The sequence below is a fragment of the Phalacrocorax carbo genome, unplaced genomic scaffold (assembly GCF_963921805.1).
Source record: "Phalacrocorax carbo unplaced genomic scaffold, bPhaCar2.1 SCAFFOLD_91, whole genome shotgun sequence".
NCBI classification, from domain to species: Eukaryota; Metazoa; Chordata; class Aves; order Suliformes; family Phalacrocoracidae; genus Phalacrocorax; species Phalacrocorax carbo.
In genome coordinates this window covers 73,541-88,534 of record NW_026990274.1, presented here as the reverse complement: position 1 = coordinate 88,534, position 14,994 = coordinate 73,541, and the positions used below count along the sequence as shown (strand labels likewise).

The 14,994-nt window shown below is 53.5% G+C and overlaps 1 long non-coding RNA gene across 1 annotated transcript; it reads right to left on the bottom strand.

The window, feature by feature from the left end:
- Positions 1–394: 394 nt before the first annotated feature.
- On the bottom strand, positions 395–11,602 carry LOC135310930 (uncharacterized). The gene is made up of 3 exons (XR_010370871.1): positions 11,489–11,602; positions 757–948; positions 395–498 (listed from the first exon to the last, which is right to left on the bottom strand). It is a non-coding gene; the product is annotated as an uncharacterized LOC135310930 (long non-coding RNA).
- Between the last annotated feature and the right edge of the window lie 3,392 nt (positions 11,603–14,994).

Here is a 14,994-nt window from a genome sequence, read left to right as displayed (position 1 = left end):
GATTTGTGCACCCACAAAATATATATATATTCATGCTATCGACCGACGGACCACACTTCCTCAGGGTCAGCCCTGCAAAGACAGGAGGACGCCCGATGCTCTCTCCATAAATATAAAATAAAAAACTGAGCCAGAGCCAGGCAGAGAGAGGCGGAGAAAGAACAAGTAGCCACAGGCTACAGGACAGAGAGAGGGAGGACCAAAAAGACGGGGAGGCAGGGAGCCACTCAGAGCGAGATGGAGAAAGAAGGGGCGGGGGGGCGCCAAAAAAAAAAACCTAAAAATAATTTTGCAGCAGGTAAGGAAAGAGAGGGGGCCAGGGGGGAGAGACAGGGAGGGCCCAGGACGCACAAGAGAGGCAACGGGGCCCCAGTGGCCCAGGACTCACCGCGACTCTCGCTCTCAGCGCTGCTGGCACAATTTAGCCGTTCAGATGCTTCTTTCCCCTCCTCTCCGCCCTGCCTCTTCTGCAGCTCCAGACTCTAGGCCGTCCTCCACCTAAAGAGGATACACGGGTGTCTTACCGCTCTTACGAGATGAGGCTTCCTAGGCACGTAGCCTAGCTCGCTCGTGCACTACACGCCCGTACCCAACTCCCGGTTACGCGTACAGACCCTGCGGTGCACGTTGGTGGCCTGGCCCGCTGCGGGCTACGAAGGGGGATCCTCCCTCCCTCACCTGCAGGGACAGGCTCTCTCTTGCCTGCGGCAGGAAGGCAGCTGGCAGCCAGAGCGCCTTCAATTTCTTCTGCTTTACCTTTCGTTGGCGTCTCCAGCTTCAGCCGAGGCAGCTCCTGTCCACAGCCGGGAAGGGCTCTGTGTGTCCCTTTTCGCCCCCGCGCTGCGAGGATGGCAACGCCGGGCAGAGAGAAGCCACGCAAGCCTGAGACGGCCGCAGTCAACGGCATCCCCGGGGGAAGGACAGACAACCACGTCCTCAGCACGGTCTCTGGGAGAGGGAAAGAAGAAACAGCGACCGTCATTACCGTCGATCGACCCTGGCCAAAGCCCCTCCTTGCGCAGGGGCTTCTGGACACACCGCCCCTTCCCCGCGCTACTGCTAAGGGCCCCTGCGCCGAGGGGGAATCCAGTGCGCTCGAGGGCCGGCTCGCTGCCTTCACGACAGGGCCTGGGGGCGGCCAAGGGCTACGCAGCACGCTTCCGGGGAGGTGCCGGGGCTGGGGGCAGGCGCACGGGGCAAGGGGGGGGCCAGGGGAGGCTGAGCGGGAGCTCCGGTGAGCCGGGGAGGCGGCGGCCATCGTCTGCGCCCTGGGCAGGGGGAAAAGGTCCTCCTCCTTTCCCTCTTCCCTTCTGTCAGCTCCCGGGGAACTCACCGCTTCTCGGGGAGCGGCCGCACCTGGAAGCCCCCAGAAATCAACACGAATCCAACCCCAAAAATACACCGCGCCTACCGTACGCGGCACGGCCGCCCGGCACCGGAGCGCCGGAACACCGCGCCTCCCGCCGCGCCCCGGCGAGCCACGTGACAGGGCCGGCAGCCACTGCGCCAGGACTACAGCTCCCGGCACGCTCTGCGCCACAACACGGCCGCCCGGCAGCCCCCCGCCACAAGGACTACAGCTCCCGCCATGCTCTGCGCCACAACATGGCCGCCCGGCAGCCCCCCGCCACAAGGACTACAGCTCCCGGCACGCTCTGCGCCACAACATGGCCGCCCGGCAGCCGCGCGCCGCAAGGACTACAGCTCCCGCCATGCTCTGCGCCACAACATGGCCGCCCGGCAGCCCCCCGCCACAAGGACTACAGCTCCCGCCATGCTCTGCGCCACAACATGGCCGCCCGGGAGCCGCGCGCCGCAAGGACTACAGCTCCCGCCATGCTCTGCGCCACAACATGGCCGCCCGGCAGCCCCCCGCCACAAGGACTACAGCTCCCGCCATGCTCTGCGCCACAACATGGCCGCCCGGCAGCCCCCCGCCACAAGGACTACAGCTCCCGCCATGCTCTGCGCCACAACACGGCCGCCCGGCAGCCGCGCGCCGCAAGGACTACAGCTCCCGGCACGCTCTGCGCCACAACATGGCCGCCCGGCAGCCCCCCGCCGCAAGGACTACAGCTCCCGGCACGCTCTGCGCCACAACATGGCCGCCCGGCAGCCCCCCGCCACAAGGACTACAGCTCCCGGCATGCTCTGCGCCACAACACGGCCGCCCGGCAGCCCCCCGCCACAAGGACTACAGCTCCCGGCATGCTCTGCGCCACAACACGGCCGCCCGGCAGCCCCCCGCCGCAAGGACTACAGCTCCCGCCATGCTCTGCGCCACAACACGGCCGCCCGGCAGCCCCCCGCCGCAAGGACTACAGCTCCCGCCATGCTCTGCGCCACAACACGGCCGCCCGGCAGCCCCCCGCCGCAAGGACTACAGCTCCCGGCACGCTCTGCGCCACAACATGGCCGCCCGGCAGCCCCCCGCCACAAGGACTACAGCTCCCGGCACGCTCTGCGCCACAACACGGCCGCCCGGGAGCCCCCCGCCGCAAGGACTACAGCTCCCGGCACGCTCTGCGCCACAACATGGCCGCCCGGCAGCCCCCCGCCACAAGGACTACAGCTCCCGGCATGCTCTGCGCCACAACATGGCCGCCCGGCAGCCCCCCGCCACAAGGACTACAGCTCCCGGCATGCTCTGCGCCACAACATGGCCGCCCGCCCAGCCGCCACACGCACCACCACAGCTCCCGCCACGCCGCGAGCCCGCCCTCCCCGCTCTCTCACCCTGCGGGGCACCGACCCTCCCGCCGATGCACCCGGAAGCCCCACCGAGCCCTCAGCACAGCCTCGCTCTCCCCACCGCCCGCTCCGACCCGCCGCTGCCCCGCCGCAGCCCTCCTCGGGGCTTGACCCGGCACGCAGCGGCCCCCCACCCAGCCCCCGCTCACCTCCTCCCTCGCTACACTCGCAGCCCGCTGACGCTCGGCCACAGCTCCGCTCCGCCCCGCCCTCGGCTCACACTGGCCCCCCGGAGCAGGGCACCACCCCTTTTCCAGGGAGGAGCCGGCACCGCCAGCCCCACTGCCCGCACCTGGGGCTCCTCCAGCCAGACCCCGCCCACAGCTGAGGCGCAGCAGCAACGGGGGGCCCCCTCCCCTCACCCCCACAGTGCACCACCTCCTCCCCCGGGCTCCATCACAGCCCCTTGCCCCACGCCAAGGGAGCGCAAACGCAGCCCTCAGGCCAAAGGAGAGGGCAGCTGTTGGTGCAGGCGCGCACGTAACAAGTCCCAGGAGCGATTCGTGGCTCAGGGTCCCCAACGCTCCCCCTGCCCCAAGGCCACCTCGGCCGCCGTTGCCGCAGCCGCACGGAGCTGGTGGTGGCTGGGATAGTGCTCATTTTCTCCACAGTAGCTAGGAAGGGATACGTTTTGGATTTATGCTCAAAACACCGTTAATAATGTAGAGATGTTTTGGTTCTTGCTGAGCACTGCTTCCACAGTCAGGGCCTCTTCTGGTTCTCTCAGTGCCCCACCAGCAAGTAGGCTGGGACAGCTGGGAAAGCTTTCCCAGCTAACTGACCAAAGGGATATTCCATACCATTTGACATCATGCTCAGCACACGCAGCTGGGGGAAGAAGGGGGAGTCCTTGGGGGGGGGGGCTACGGCATTTCTCTCCCTAAGTAACCATGACACATGACAGAGCCCTGCTTTCCCAGAGGTGGCTCAACACCTGCCCGCCGAAAAGGAGGAGTGAATTAATTCCTTGCTTTGCTTCCACGCACAGCTTTTGCTTTACCTATTAAACAGTCTTGATCTCAGCCCATGATTTTTCTCACTTTTACCCTTCCAGCTCTCTCCCCCAGCCCACTGAGGGTGGAGCGAGCAAGCAGCTCCCTGGTGCAGAGTTGCCAGCTGGGGCTAAACCACGGCACGCGCTTGTCCGCGTTTGGCAGGAAAGGGACCGTCCGTCGCCTGGCTCCTGGAGCGACAGGCTGCTGGGCAGAGGGGGAGGCCACCAAAGGTGAGGAGCAGGGCACAGGACAGTAGGAAGAGAGAAGAGAAGAGAAGAGCGGCAGCTGGCTGGACGGGGGCGGGGGGGCGTGTGTGCGTGTAGTGAGAAGGCACGAGGCAGGGAACAGGACGGCCAGAGAAGGACAGGGAGCCTGACGGAGGTGGAGATACAAGCAGCAGAGAGAGGGGAAGAGAGGCAGCAGAAAGAGGGGGGAAGAGCAGGACACAGACCAACAAAGAAGGAAGAGGAGCAGGCTGGAGACGCACAAAGAACCTGGGGCAGGCAGCACGACAGCGAGGGAGGAAAGAAGAATAGGGGCAGGAAGCTGGACCGAGCGCGATGGAGACAGACAAGACAAGCGACAAGAACAGGGCAGAAAGGGAAGAATGAAGCCACGGGGACAGGGAGCCGAGACAGCCAACAACGGAGGGAAGGGGCCGGGGAGGGAACACCACAAAACAAACCATGGGGCTACGTGGTACAGAGCACGAGAAGGCAGAGAATTAAGAATTAGGGACAGGGAGCCAGAGAAACAACAACAAAAAAAAACACCCAAAACAAAGGGAGATGGGGAGCAAAAGGAATCGCAATGCGTACAGAAAGGAGAGAGAAACAATTCTAAAACAGGGTCATGGGGAAGCCAGAGACAGCAAGATGGAGAAAGGACAAAAGCTACAGGCTACAGGGCAGAGAGGGAAGAATTAATGAATAGACACAGAGAGCTGGGCAGAAAGAGATGGAGAAAGGCTGAAGATCACACGGCCAACAGGGAAGAGAGAAGAGAGGGAGGAATTTTCAAAACAGGGGCAAGAAGCCAGAGAGAGGGAGAGAGGCGCAACAATAAAATGGGGACAGGCCACAGGGCGGCGAGGAGGGAATCGATGAATAAGAACAGGAGACCAAAGAGAACACAATGTAGAATGGAAAAAAGGAACAGCGGCCTACAGGGAAGGAGGAATTAAAGATCAGGCACTGGGAGGCAGACAGAGACACATGAAGAAACAAGTAGGAAAAAAAAAAAAACACACAACGGCAATGGGCTACAAAGACAGACAGAGAGGGAAGAAATAAAACATAGCAGCAAGGAGCTGGACAGAGAGAGATGAGGACAAACAAACAGCACGGTCTACGTGACAGAGAACGTGGAATTAGAACACAGAGAGGGGGAGCTGGACAGAGAGAGAGGCCGAGAGAAAAATCTAGACGGGCTACGGCGGGCAGAGGCAGGAATTAAAACCTAGGGACAGGGAGCTGGACAGAGGGAGACGGAGATCACAGGGAACAGCGGCGGGTGCAGGAAGAACAGGAATTCAAGAATAGGGAAAGGGAGCTGGACAGAGAAGAACTCAGGCAGGCAAGTAACAGTAGCAGGGTACAGAGCAGAGCAGACGAACTAAAAAGCGCGGCGGGAGCGTTGAGGCAGACAGAGAGAGATTAAGAAAAAAGTCACGGGCTACGTGGCAAAGCAGGAGGAACTCAGAAACGGGGATGGCAACCAAGGGAGAGTGAGCTGGTGAAGGATAACGGGTATTCAAAGTGAGGGACGGGGAGCTGGGAAAAGCGAGGCAGAGAAAAACAGAATCACAGAGAGAATCACACAAAGCCAAAAAAGAAGAAACTGAACAACAGGAACAGGTGTAACCAAAGCGATGAAATCAACCAACCAGAGACGGTGTTCCATTACGGGAACACGGAGCGTACGAATCAGCGCATCTGTCGACCTGCATTTTAGTCCCTAGGCGATCGTTAATGTCAGCAGAACAACAGACAACGTGCTTCTGTCAGAAAAGGATGACAAAACGCGGTTTCGTGTAGCGCACTGAGAAAACTAGCCAAGACTGCCAAGATTAAGAGCCAAGAAGGTAAAAGGCAATTCTGGCAGGGGGAGATCGCGACCACCGACTCACGGACCACCACCGAGCCTGCGCAGCGATTTACATACGGAACGAGCCAGTTTGTACCGATCAGTAGACAGGACGATAATGAATATGTATGAATACGTAAAATTTTGATCTACAAATTCTACGGGAAAGGTGTGTGAGGGACGCACGCCAGGAGGAGCGATCCCCCGTGCATCTGGCGCCGTGAATAAAGAACGCCTGCTCTTTAATACTAGATTGGTGTTGAATAGATATTTCCGATTTTACCGTGTTTTTTGGTAACAGTTTTGGCACCCCAGATGGGAACCTGCTTTTGAATCTCGACGGATCCGCAGGACCGTGGGACCTGCAGCCAGCCCCAAGGAATTCTTGGGGAGAGCTTCCGATCCCCAGGCCAGAGAATTCTGAGAAAGATCCCCTGGACTGAAGTAAACAAGGCATTCGTTTAAGAAGAAACTTAGGTAGAATAATATGTGGCGTTAGCTTCCCACATAGGACAGGATAGTGGGTTTGAGTCCCACAGGCCTGCCCGTAAGGCGCGGCGAAAGCCACGCAGGGTTGGGGCCAAGAGGTACCTCGGTTGGTAAGTCTCTGCTAGGCGAAAGCCTGTGGAGCGGGACCCGAGGGTAGGGGGGTCTTCAACAGGGGGTTGAAGTCTCCAGGGATATCTAGCAGGGGGCTACAGATCCCAGTGAGACCTCTAACGGGGGTTGGAGTCCCTCTGACTACTATTTGTGATAGTGCACTATCACAACTGCTAGTCGACTGGGAGATGGGAGCATTTCTGAGTAAGAAACCTATCCCACAGAGAACACCTTTGGGATGTACTTTGAAGCACTGGAAAGACATCGGGGGTGATGACCCACTAACTCGGAAACCATTAATTGAATATTGCAATCATTGGTGCCCAACGTATCAATTGGAAGGTGGGCACGAATGGCCAGAACAGGAGACATTGCAATATCATACCATCTTGCAATTAATGTTGTTTTGTAAAAAGGGAAGGCAAATGGGAAGAAGTGGCATATGTTGATTTGTTCTTTACACTGTGGAATCATCCAGAGTGGCAGAAACAGCGTGAGATATGTCCACAGGATTCTACGGCAATGTTTCTGAAAAGAGGAAAATGTGGTGAGAACTTGAAGTGTTGCTCTACTTGTGATACTGGATACTTCACTTGATGGAACTGACAAGAAAATAGTATTGAATACAGCCAGAAGGCAGGTGCAGGGAGCACATGCTAACAGGAATTTACAGAGAACAACGAATAAGAATTTTCCATCTACAAATCCCGAGTGGGACCCTAATCAGCCAGGACCCAGGGGAATGTTGACTAGATGTCAGAGACAGATTTTATTTGGAGTAAGACATGCAATGCCAAAAGCCATAAATTTTGACCCATTTATTAAGTGAGACAAGAATTAAAGGAGTCCCCCCCTTCAGCCTTTATGGAAAGGCTGAAGGTGACCACCAGAAAATATACTCATTTGAACCCAGAAAAAAACAGAAAAAGCAATTCAGTTGGTCTCTATATTCATAAGACAATCAGCCCCAGATTGGGGGGGGTGGGGGGGGGAGTAAAAAAACCTTCAGAAACTAGAAGAACCTGAATCCAGAGATCTGGGTAAAATGCTTGAAGTAGCTTGGCATGAAGGAGACCAGAGGAATCAACCCTAGCTGAACACCTGGTTACACTGAAGCTAGGGAATGAAGAAATAGAATTTTTGGTAGATACGGGAGCCACTTCTTTGGTATTGAATACACGTAAAGAGAAAGTTGATCATAAACCAGTAGGTGTTGTTAGTGCGACAGGGCAAAGAAAAATTAGCCTTTCTTAGAGCCATTAAAGTTTAAATTGGAGAAGCAATGGGCAACTCACCAGTTTCTGTATATGCCTGAATGTCCACTGCCTCTGTTATGATGAGATCTATTAAGTAAATTAGATGCTCAAGTAACTTTTAAAGATGGAGAGATTAAATTACTAATACCAGAACAGAATCAAAAGCCACAGAGGCGAGAGCGTTTATGTTACAGGATTCCTCCAGGGAGGAACAGGTTCCCGAAGAAGTGGAAAACGTAGTAATTCCTTTGGTTTGAGCGAGCGGAGCTCCGGAGCGACCTAAGCGGGCAGAGCCGGTAAAAGTAACCTTAAAGCCTGGAGCCAAGCCGGTAAGACAAAAACAATACCGTATTAAGCGAGAGGCTCGAAAAGGATTAGAGAAGTTAATTATAAATTTTTTTCAGAATATGAGCTCTTAATAGAATGTGAATCAGAATATAGTACTCCTGTGCCGCCAGTAAAGAAATCTAGAGGCAAAGAGTATTAGCTGGTTCACGATTTAAGGGCTATATCTCAGGTGGTCCAAGATCTACATCCGGTAGTAGCTAATCCATACACTTTACTGACCTCTTTTAAAGGAGGAGCATAAATGGTTTACTGTACTAGATTTGAAGGATGCCTTCTTTTGCATACCTCCAGGCATAAAAAGTCAAAGCCTATTTGCTTTGGAATGGGAAAGCCCCACCACAGAATGAAAGACACAGCTAACATGGACCGTACTTCCACAAGGATTTAAAATTAGTCCTACGATATTTGGGACTCAGCTGGCAAGAAAAAAAATTAGAAATATAGAAATGTCTAGAAAAAACAGAACCCAGGGAGAGGCATATTGTTACAGAATGCAGACGACATTCTGATAGTGGCAGAAAGTAAAGAATAATGTTTTGAAATTTTTAAATTTTCTGGGCCAAGGAAGATGCGGAGTTTCCAGAAACAAAACCCAAATAGGAGAAGCAACAGCCATTTATTTAGGATTCGAAATATCTCAAAGACAAAGACAATTAGAAAGTGAAAAGAAAGAAACTATTTGTCAAATTCCCGAACCTTGCGGCCCGAAGGAACTGAGAGCTTTTCTGAAAATAGTGAAATAGCGTCAGCTCTGGATTCTGAACTACAGACTGTATGTAAAACCATTATAGGAGGCACTGAAAGAATCAAAGGATAAATATTTAACCTGGACGCCCGGATGCCAAACGGCATTCAAAGAACTGAAAAGAGCCTCAGTGATGGCCCCTGCATTAGGCCTACCCGATTTCGCTAAACCTTTTGAGCTGTTTGTCCACGAAAGACAACATTTAGCCCTTGGAGTGCTGACACAGCGACTGGGAACCTGGAAGAGACCCGTGGGCTACTTCTCCAAACAACTCGACCACGTGAGTAAAAGATGGCCTGGATGTTTACGGGCAGTGGCAACAGCAGCGCTGCCGATCCAGGAAGCCCCAAAGTTAACAATGGGACAAAAGATGACAGTATGTGTCCCGCACATAGCGGTGACTGTTTTAGAACAAAAGGGGGGTCGTTGGCTATCCCTTAGCAGAATGTTGAAATATCAAGTTGTTCTGTTAGAACAAGACCATGTGGAATCGAAGACTACTGCTATACTGAATCCTGCTATGTTTTTAACAACAGAAAACCTTACGGACAATTTCGAACACGATCGCTTGCTAACTATTGAACAAGTCTATTCCAGCAGACCAGGCCTGAGACACAAACCTCTGGGAAAATCCTGATCTGGAGTTGTTTACAGATGGAAGCAGCTCTGGGCGAGAAGAGAATGGCCGGATATGCTGTCGTTATCACCGCCGAGGGAATGGAGTCAGGGGCGCTGCCTGCGAACACCTCAGCACAGAAAGCAGTATTGGTAGCGTTGAAGCGAGCTCTGCGAATGGCAGAAGGACGAAGGATAAATATCTAGACTGATTCCAAACATGCATTTGGTGTGATCCACGATCATGGAGCTACTGGGAAGGAAAAAGGACTGCCATCAGCCCAAGAATCATTGATACAGCATAAAGAAGACATTCTCCAACTTCCGGAAGACGTGCAGAAACCAAAAGAAGTGGCGGTAAAGCGTTGCAAAGCTCATCAATTCGGCCAGACGGCTGTAAACATAAGCAAACGATTGACAGATAAAGCTGCAAAGAGGACTGCAGAGCAAGGTATCCTTGCACTAGTACCAGTAAAACAGATCGGAATTCCAAAGTTGAAACCGAGATTATTATAATAAATTGGATGAGCAATTAGCAGAACAATTGGAAGCATCACAAAACACAGAGATGGTAGGTAACACCAGAAAAACAAGTAATAATAATAACAACCCCACAAGTTATGACAGAACTTGCAAAAGAAAAGCATGAGCAAACACATTAGGGTGTAGATGCTACGGTTTTGAGTTTAAAAGCATCTGTAGCGTGTGTAGGCATGACAAGAACAGTTAAACCCATGGTAGCTAAGTGTCCAATCTGTCCTAGAAATAATCCCCTGAACCAAAGGAAACCACCTTTAGGAGTAACAAAACAAAAAATTCTCCCGGAAATTATTAGCAAATTAAGTTTTCTGAGTTACCCAGACAAAATAGATATAGCAGTATTTGTTAGTGCTGATGGACAAGTTTTCTAGTTGGCCAGAAGCTTTCTCGTGCTGCACCAACAAAGCTAGAGTAGTAGTTAAGATGTTGCTGAAAGAAATAATACCAAGATTTAGAGTGCCAACAGGAATGTCCTCTGAGAGAGGACCACATTTTTTTGCAGAGGTAGTTCAACAAATTAATAAAATTTTGGGTATAAAATGGAACCTGCATATGCCCTAGAGACCACAATCAAGTGAAAATTTTGAGAAGATGAACCAAACACTGAACTGACATAGTGGAATATTATTGATCTAAGATGGAAGTATTGAGAAAATGATTATTTCAAAACTTCCAAAGGGGGGAAATGTAACCAAAGCGATGAAATCAACCAACCAGAGACGGTGTTCCATTACGGGAACACGGAGCGTACGAATCAGCGCATCTGTCGATCTGCATTTTAGTCCCTAGGCGATCGTTAATGTCAGCAGAACAACAGACAACGTGCTTCTGTCAGAAACGGATGACAAAACGCGGTTTCGTGTAGCGCACTGAGAAAACTAGCCAAGACTGCCAAGATTAAGAGCCAAGAAGGTAAAAGGCAATTCTGGCAGGGGGAGATTGCGACCACCGACTCACGGACCACCACCGAGCCTGCGCAGCGATTTACATACGGAACGAGCAAGTTTGTACCGATCAGTAGACAGGACGATAATGAATATGTATGAATACGTAAAATTTTGATCTACAAATTCTACGGGAAAGGTGTGTGAGGTACGCACGCCAGGAGGAGCGATCCCCCGTGCATCTGGCGCTGTGAATAAAGAACGCCTGCTCTTTAATACTAGATTGGTGTTGAATAGATATTTCCGATTTTACCGCGTTTTTCGGTAACACACGGAGTCAGACCAAGAGGGCCAGAGAAAGACAAAATACCGACAGGCTACAGGACAGAGCAGGAGGAATGAAAAAATAAAAATGGAGCCAGAGCCAGGCAGAGAGAGGCGGAGAAAGAACAAGTAGCCACAGGCTACAGGACAGAGAGAGGGAGGCCTGAAAAGACGGGGAGGCAGGGAGCCACTCAGAGCGAGATGGAGAAAGAGGGGGGGGGGTGCAAAAAAAAAAACTAAAAAAAATTTTGCAGCAGGTAAGGAAAGAGAGGGGGCCGGGGGAGAGACAGGGAGGGCCCAGGATGCACAAGAGAGGCAACGGGGCCCCAGTGGCCCAGGACTCACCGCGACTCTCGCTCTCAGCGCTGCTGGCACAATTTAGCCGTTCAGATGCTTCTTTCCCCTCCTCTCCGCCCTGCCTCTTCTGCAGCTCCAGACTCTAGGCCGTCCTCCACCTGAAGAGAATACAAGGGTGTCTCACAGCTCTTACGAGATGAGGCTTCCTAGGCACGTAGCGTAGCCTAGCTCGCTCGTGCCGGAGCTGGGGGCAGGAGCACGGGGCAAGGGGGGCCAGGGGAGGCTGAGGGGGAGCTCTGGTGAGCTGGGGAGTCGGCTATCTTCTGCACCCTGGGCAGGGGGAAAAGGTCATCCTCCTCCTCCTCCTTTCCCTCTTCCCTTCTATCAGCTCCTGGGTAACTCCTGGGGCTGCCCTCACCCGCTCGCCTTTAGCATACCAGAAGCCTGCCTCGGCAGGTCGTTTGAAGCTTCCCATCCCACCAGCCCCAGTAGTGCAGGCACACAAGGAGACACCCCTGCACCCACCAAAGGGGCTCGCTCACCTCGCCGGCAGCCCTAGGCCTCACCCGACACAGGGAATCGTGTCCGACACACCACCACGCTGCAGCAGGAGCGGAGGAGGCCTTTCCTTACCAGGAAGCAGCAACGAGCACGGCGGCATCACCTCGCAGGCACCGCAGCATCGCAGGGCTGTCACCTGCGGAGAGAGCAATGGGGATCACAGGGACGCCACCGCGCGTGCGCGGCTCCCGGGCTCAGTACCCAACTCTGGTCGCTGGGCAGCAGCATTATCTGAATTACTCTTCTCGATTAATACCATCCAGAAACCGTAACTTGGCTGCATCCACAGAGCTTCTATTCCTCTGCACCTTTCCCCCTCGCAGCCCCGGCAGCACCGTTCATTGCCTCTGCACCAAACAGCAAAGCGTCTCGAGCATTTCAGTCCTTTCCTCTCGACTGCTTAAAAAAATCTGGTGCTTGCTACTGTCCATGCCACTGCCCCCCCCGCCCATGCCTGAGGGAGGAGAAGCAGCACAGCAAACCTGGGGAACAAGGTTGGGTCCCCCACCCCCGCAGAATAAGCCCCAGGAACTGCTTGTAGGCATGTGGCATCAGGGTTGTGATAGGGTTTTGTTTTGGTTTTCTTTTTTTTCCCCTGCCTTCTTTACATAATGTATTAATTGGGGTTGCTTTTCCAAACTACTGAGTTCTGTGGGGACTTTTTGTGCTTTTACCCTACAAAAAATGGTCATTTTCACTTTCGGTTTTGTGCATGAGAATGGTTGGTGGGTGCTTTTAGGTGGTTGTTCCTTCCCCACCACCACCCTTTTTTTCCCTTTCCAGCTGCACAAATCCAGCTGGAGTTGGCTTTCCCAGAAGCCCCAAGTTGTTTTCTTTCCACCAGAATTCTTTCTGTTTTTTTCACCCCCCATTGCAGACCCAGAGTCAGGGGGTTTGAGGTATTTTTGTGCCCAGGCAGCAGCTCCCAGGCTGCATAAGCAGCCCCACAGGGGGAAGTCCCCGTTTGAGGGAATCGGCCCCAAATTGGGATGGGAAAGTGAAGACAAGGGAAAAAAAAACCTGAATAACCTGAAAAAGAACACCTACTCCAGCCCACCAAGCACCGGTCACCTTGCCTGACTCACCTCCAGGGCCCAGATCACGCTCGGCTCATCGCTTAGCGCCCTCGGATCACAAAAAAAAAGAGTAAAACCCATAATGGAGCCCTATAGCCATCAGTCACATCTTCCCTCCAGTACTACACAGACTCACCTTCTTCCAGCGCTCCCCTGGGCTCTCCTCCGTTGCCCTGCACGACTCATCCACCTGCACCTGGAAAAACAGTGTTACTGAACAAGTCACCTGGAGGCACAGCAACAGCTTAACCATTCCACAGCTCTTGCGCCCCCGTAGGAATACCATCTAGAGCCCAACTACAGCCTGCCGTTAAAGGAAATGCGTTAAATCAAACGTTAAGCCCTCGCACGTACAAGCCGGAACAGCAAACCCACGGCACGCTCGCGCACCCAGGGCGCAGCCCGACGGAGGTCCACGCGCACCTCGCCGGTCTGATGCGGAGCCGCCCAGCATCCCTGCGAGCACAGCTGCAGGCGCAACAGCAGTTTCACCTACACCCATCTCAGCGCGCAGCGCTTCTGAAGCTTTAAGCTGAAAGCCCTACCTTGACCCTTGGCCACACTAGAAGCGAGCCGTGGCTAGGACTCCACAGAAACACAGCAACACAAATTGCACACCCACAGCGGCGACAGCCTTGCAGCTATTTAGACCAGGAACAACAGAGAAAAGTAAAACAGCTTCATCACCCGCACAGGAAAAGCAGCAGACGGAGACAAAGGGTCAGCATTCACAGCCCTTACAGAACACAGGCGTTCTCTCTCCTTCCACTCCTAAACCCATCCCCACTTAGGTCTAAATATCGCAGCCCTGCTGGGGCAATATCGAGAGCGGGGAACAAGAGCCCTGCCGCCCGCCGTTTGTGCGGCAGGACACAAAAACAGAGGGACATGTTTTGCCACACACAACCCTGAATCTCCTGAAAATGTATGTTTACCAAAAATAGCCATTTGGAACATATTCCCAAAAACATTCGGCAATGAAACGCTTACGTGCTTGACACCCGCACATTTTTGGGGAACTTGCTATTTGCTTCCTGGTTTTGCTGGTCTTCCCTCAGAAGTTCTACCTGCAGCCAAGTTATTCCCACCCGCCCGACCGGTTCAACCATTCACCTTCCTGGTATTACCAGCACATTGACACAGGCGAGGAACTTAACTGCTCTTCTAAAACTATCCAAATGACAATCACAGCCCTGAAAGAGGAGTGGAAGAGAAGAAAAGGAGAGATCAGGCAGCAAAGATGCCCTGCAGGCTGCTGCCAGCCAACACTGCACTCTTTTGTTAAAGCCACCCCACCCCCCCAAACGCAAAAAAAAAGCCCCATGACTTTGTGGAGTGCGGTTTTTTTTTCTTTTCCGCAGTCCTTCTGGAGCTCATCCCTGTCTCAGCATCTTGTCTTGTCAGAGCATGACGATGCAGATGATCTGTATCCCGACGACATCTGCATGGGATGAATACATTTTCAGAAATAGACCAGATCTGTGAGACTCCTGTCACCTTTGTGGTTTTAATAATCATAACTCAATTTTGTCGACTGACACACTTGTGAGAACTAACTTTGAAACTTAGCCTCTCCTTGGGGAAAAAAACGTGTTAGACACCAAATGAAACTGATTCAGAGCTCCGAACCACGATGGAGCCGATAGAGCTGCTGTGACTTAGTTTGTATGATTAATTAATTGGTTAATAACTATCCTAAGCAGCACAGAAAGAAGAGCTGGACCCAAAGAGGGTGCGCTACGCTGGATCCAAAAAGCACCCTTCCTCCAGAGACCCGCCTCAGGTGGCGAGTTCGCTCTGGTGCATGCCGGCCTCCCGAACTTCGGGGTCCGATGTGACCGGACCCCCACCTCCGGGGAGGGTCCGCGTACCCTGCCCAACCCCTGCTTTCCCCTGCAGCCCCCAATGCCCCCACCC